The sequence below is a fragment of the Carya illinoinensis genome, chromosome 9 (genome assembly GCF_018687715.1).
Source record: "Carya illinoinensis cultivar Pawnee chromosome 9, C.illinoinensisPawnee_v1, whole genome shotgun sequence".
NCBI classification, from domain to species: domain Eukaryota; kingdom Viridiplantae; phylum Streptophyta; class Magnoliopsida; order Fagales; family Juglandaceae; genus Carya; species Carya illinoinensis.
The window spans coordinates 8,585,238-8,591,073 of record NC_056760.1 but is presented as its reverse complement, the minus strand read 5'-3'; the positions used below and the strand labels follow the sequence as shown (position 1 = coordinate 8,591,073).

Sequence of the window (5,836 nt, the reverse complement as noted above, 5' to 3'; positions counted from 1 at the left end):
AGTAGCATTTTCCAAACTTTTGATCCATGATGGCAAGCCATAGGATTGCTTTTGAGAGATGCTGACGTGCCAGTTGTATCACGGTTTCGCAAGGCCGGTTGTATCTAGCAGGATTGGTTCCCCAACTTTCATTTTCTTGTCTTTAATTTGCCAGGACATTAGCCATTTAAAATGGGAAAAAAATTACACAACCTTCAATTATTCATATAATCTTCACACATTATATTCTTTTAATTTTTATTATTTTTTTCTTTTATCAAATATTTAATGTATAGATAATAAATAAAAAATTCAATTAATTTAAAAAAATAAATTAAAAGAATTAAGTATTAAAATATTTAAAAATTTTAAAAAATATAATGCATAGGGGTTGAAAAGGTTGAGCATTACTTTTTAGACAGAGAGATCCAAGGGTATAAGCCTGAAGGTGAAATGCATATTCTATACTACTTATTGAATTATCTATATCTCAAAGTAAGTGTACTTTTTAACTATGAAATAGAAAATTCATTTGCAATGGATTAACTATTAGTAAATTTTATAACGTTTAGCTACAATATTTGTAAAAAGAATATCAAATTTAATCTGTACTTTACATAAAGTAAATTATTATTTTATTATTTATTTACAACTCTGCCTCTCTCCTCTTTCAAGACAACTCTCACCGTTTTTTTTCCTCAAATTCTTTTTTCCATTTTCCCATGATAAAATTAAATAAATTAATAATTAAAAAATTAAATATTTTTAATTATTAATTACTCATTATTATATAATGAATAAATAGATAATTCAATATAAAAATTTGATGTGAATAGTTAAAGTTAAATTTATCTCATATTATTTTATTATTATATAATTAAAAAATAGTTATATTATAATATAGAGACTTATATAAATAAAATAATTTAAATTTAAATTTATTTTATATTCATAAAAAAAATATCATTTATATATATATAATCTATTAACAATGCTATAAGGTCAAAAACAGAGTCCGTTGAATTATTCAACTGCTAATAAAGTAGGCACCAACGCAAACATAAATTCAGCCAACTAGGTCTCTGTTCTTCGGAATTGCCTTCCCAGTCTTCAAGGCATAAACTGACCTTGCCATTCTGTGGACATGGCAATTTCCTCAAGATGGCTGTTCCTCCTCTCCGCCATTGTCATACTAACTGCACAAGCCGTCGCCCAATTCTGTTTAAACGACAAGGGCAACTACACCTCCAACAGTACCTATGACAAAAATCTGAAACACATTGTCTCCTCCCTCTCCTCCGGCGCCAGAGTTAACTACGGATTCTTTAATTCCTCTTATGGCAACAACTCGGACGAAGTACACGCAATCGGACTTTGTAGAGGGGATTCTAACTCGGATGACTGCCGCAGTTGCCTCAACAACGCTGCGTCTGTTCTTAAACAGAACTGTTCCGTTCAGAAGGAGGCAATTTTAGGGGACGACTACTGCATGTTTCGCTAGTCAAATCGCTCTATTTTTGGCCTCTTAGAAACTAGTCCTCGTATCTATATGTGGAACGTGAATAACGTATCGGCCAATTATTTGGATCAGTTCAATAATGTTCTAAGGACCTTGTTGGAAGGCTTAAGAGATGAAGCTGCAGCAGGTGGTTCTCTTCGTAAGTACGCAGTAAATAAAACAACCGCACCCCAATTCATGACGCTATATGCACTTGTGCAGTGCACGCCTGATTTATCCCGGGAACAATGCGGCAACTGCTTAACTGGGGTTTTCGGAGATATCCCACAATGGTTTAGTGGGAAGCAAGGAGGTATATTGATTACACCCAGCTGTAATTTCAGGTTTGAGATCGGACAATTCTATAACTCTACAGCCGAAGCGTTGCCGCCGTCGATCTCGTCTCCAATACCACCACCAGTTTCTCCTCCTCCTCCATCTCCAAACAATACCAACAGTACTCCGAGTGCAGGTACTCACGCCATCATTATCACAACATAACAATTAAAAGAAATATATATCGTATTGTTTATTGGTTTTCCATTTTAGCAATCAGTTTCTGTCGTCTTTGTTTCCTCGATTCGTCTGACAAAAATCTTGGTCCGTCTGTCGATTGCAATTATTGTTCAAAACAAAAAAATCTAAAAAGTAGACAAACGAAAAGAAGTTGCAAGAGAAAAAAAGAAACCAATCGTGGACGAGGGCGCGTGCTACGGCATCGCGAGTCTACTCTCTTTCTTTCTGATCAGATAGTGAGCGATTCAGATTTCAGAGTGCGCGATCTTCGATTGTTTATTGTTGTTAATCATTTTCTAATCATATATAGTTTTTAATAAATCTTTTGACGTTCCATCGAAATTGATAGATGTGAATATGTCATGTTTTTCTTTCCTTTTCGAGGTTTTTTTTTTGTTTGGGTAGAAAAGAAAATTTGACAGAATAGCATTATTTTATTAAATTATATTCATCTTAAAATATGAATATAAAAAAAGATCAGGTTACTATGCTGCTCAGCATTTATCATATATATTTCTCTTTTTAATTTTTCTTTTCACATTTTTAATATATTTAAATATTTTTTAAAAATAAAAAAATATACTAATACATTTAAAAGCACTAAGTTAAAAAAAAAAAAATTGACTAGTGGTCAACTAGGGCGGTCAAACAAACATGGCCACATAGAAGCATTTTTTTTTTCTTAGTGATTCAGAAAAAATTGTTGAATGTTATTGTGAATTTTTAATTTTTTTAAATATTTAAAAATATTAAAAAATAATGTGAAAAAAAAATTATAAACCTAGCGGGAGCCCCCAGCAGTGGCTCTAGCATCCTCCTAAAAAAATTATATGTTCGTTAATAAACATTTTCAAGAATGATCCAATTGTGATTGACATGGCTTTGTCTATGTTGCAAGTTTTAAAATAGCTTAGTACATTTGAGGACAAACAGGTTTATGATTTGCAGGAAGCAAGAGCAACACATCTCGGACTGTCATCATTATAGTTGTGCCAACCGTTGCTTTTGTAGTACTAATCATCTCCATCTGTGTTTATTTATTGTAGGGCTTTGCTACATACAGTCGGCAAATGCAGTCGGCGTGCAGTCGGCTGTACGGAATGAATAAAAAAAAATTTTATATTCAGGGAGACCTACATGAATAAAAAAATGTTATAAAAATAATTTTTTTTTTCATGTAGGTCCCGTATTAATTCACTTTTTTACAGCCGACTGCACGCTGACTACATCTGCCGACTGCAAAAAGTATTTCTCTTATTTAAGACTGAGGAGGCCAAGGGAGAAAGTCGAAAGTAAGTACGCATGATTCAATTTTGTTATTTTATTCTTCAAATCTTAGGCTTTGTCTGTGATTTGTCAATGGATACTATAGTCCATATATGCATCATGTGCTTCCATTTGCGGTAGTTGTTATTTAATATAAACAATTTGAATTGGTACTGTTCATCTATGTAGGCGAATATTTGAATTTTTTTTGTTCCTCTTAAAGAATGAAGTCAATTGATTTGTTAAATGTTGGCATGTTTCTCATGTACTGAAGGTCATCATGTGGATGAAATTAGTCGAATCATTGTTGTTTGATTTTGGCACTATTAGCCTTGCGATAGATAACTTTTCTGAAGCAAATAAGCTCGGACAAGGTGGTTTTGGTACTGTTTACAAGGTAATTACTACAGAGGGGTACCAATAATTAGTTAAATTAAGTTAATTATCCATTTTCTAACGGTTCTATTCTTTTCACTCTTGTATATTATCATAGTAGACTCTCCGATGGACAGGTTATAGCTGTGAAAAGACTATCAAGAGATTCTGGGCAAGGAGATTCAGAATTTAAGAATGAGGTCATGTTGGTTGCCAAACTTCAACACCGTAATTTGGTTAGGCTCCTAGGCTTCTGCTTGGAAAGAAATGAAAGGCTTTTAGTATACGAGTTCGTGGAAAATACAAGCCTTGATCACTTCCTTTTCGGTATGCTTGCACTTCTAATTTTGTATGATGTTGTATGTATGCATACTATTATTTTGGGGCCACAAGTTTTGTTGAAATTTGTTCTTCCATGTTTTACTTAATTGCATGAAGCATTTACTAATTTCTAATTTTCTTGGATATGTAGATCCAACCAAACATGGACATTTGGATTGGGAAAGACGGTATAAAATCATAGGAGGCGTTGCTCGAGGGATTCTATATCTCCATGAAGATTCTCGACTTCGTATTATTCATCGTGATCGTAAAGCTAGCAATATCCTTCTAGATGCATATATGAATCCAAAAATTTCAGACTTTGGCATGGCAAGATTGTTTGTATTAGATGAAACGCAAGGGAACACAAGCAGAATTGTGGGGACCTAATAAGTACCATAATTGAGAAAAGCTAATATGTACGCTTGCATCATTGTAACAAGGTTAACATGTTAACTAAGGCTTATTCCATTTACAAAATCGAGATAAAGTAGACGATAAAAATGGAGATATCTATTGTTATTGAAACAAAACTTTTAATTCCTTAATGATGTCAATGTGCAGTGGATATATGGCTCCAGAGTATGCAATACATGGACAATTTTCAATGAAGTCCGATGTCTATAGTTTTGGTGTGTTAGTATTGGAGATATTGAGTGGACAAAAGAACATTTGCTTCCGAATTGGGGAGAATGTGGAGCATCTCCTAAGCTATGTAAGAATCATTCTTCGTACATTTTCCTTAATTTTCCAGTAATTGCTGTAACATTTGTCTTTGCACAAAAAACAAAATAAATAAATAAAATATTCTTTTCTCTAATCTTGTTCGTCTGTTTGTATTATATCTTACATGCATGGAGAAATTGGAGGGAGAACGCAGCTTTAAATATTGTAGATCCGACAATGAAGCCTGGCTCAACAAATGAAGTAATGAGATGCATCCACATTGGATTACTATGCGTTTAAGAAAATGTAGCCGACAGACCAACCATGGCATCAGTCGTCGTCATGCTCAATAGCTACTCCACCACTCTTCCAGTGCCTTCACAACCTGCATTTTTTATGCACACTAACATGGAATCTGAGATGTCATTTGGATGGCAGCATAGCATAGGGATTACAGATCAGTCAGATGGGAGATCCAAAGGGAGCTCTATCTTGGCCTCACAAAATGAGGTTTCAATTACTGAGTTCTATCCTCGCTAGTGCTTCATGCACATATTATGGTGGTCCATGATTCGTGTGATTTGTGGTTATTTGAGTTAGGGCTGTAAATCTGGACCCGGATCCGGATATCTGGGACCATCCGGATCTATTTTTTAAAAAGAGGGCATGTATCCGCCCAGATTAATCCTGTCCAAATCTGGGCGAATATCCTGATTTGGACCCAGATACCAAGATTTGAGTTCAAACTTCATATGTAAAACTTGGGTTAGGTTCGTTTTCTTATTTGTTTTGTTTTCCTATTTTTTGTGAAATAAAACTCCATAAGGGTTGTGGTTTTATTTTGTTTCTTGTTTTTATAGTCAAGGAACTAAACAAATAATATTGTTGGTATGTGAGATAAAATCATAGCTAAATTTCATCTTATTGCAGAATCTCATAAGGTGGGTTCAAAGTAAGGAGGTGCACTGTTTCTTGTTGTGTAGCCCTTTAGACCTCAAGCAAAGCAAAAACTACATTGCCTTGTTCAAAGCTTTAAACATCAGACATCAAGTAAATCAAGAACTATATTGTCTTTGTCATATATATGTCTGAATAAAGACGTGTAATTACTGCCATCAAACATTAGCGATGATATAGATCAGTAACTGAAACCTTGTTTCTTGAAGTTTGGAAGAACTGATTAGGAGACATGTCTGATTCAATATTGCTATACAT

General features: G+C 33.9%; 1 pseudogene; it reads left to right on the top strand.

Annotated features, from left to right (window-relative positions):
* Positions 1–1,068: 1,068 nt before the first annotated feature.
* LOC122276351 lies at positions 1,069–4,378 on the top strand (annotated as a pseudogene).
* The last annotated feature ends 1,458 nt before the right edge of the window (positions 4,379–5,836 follow it).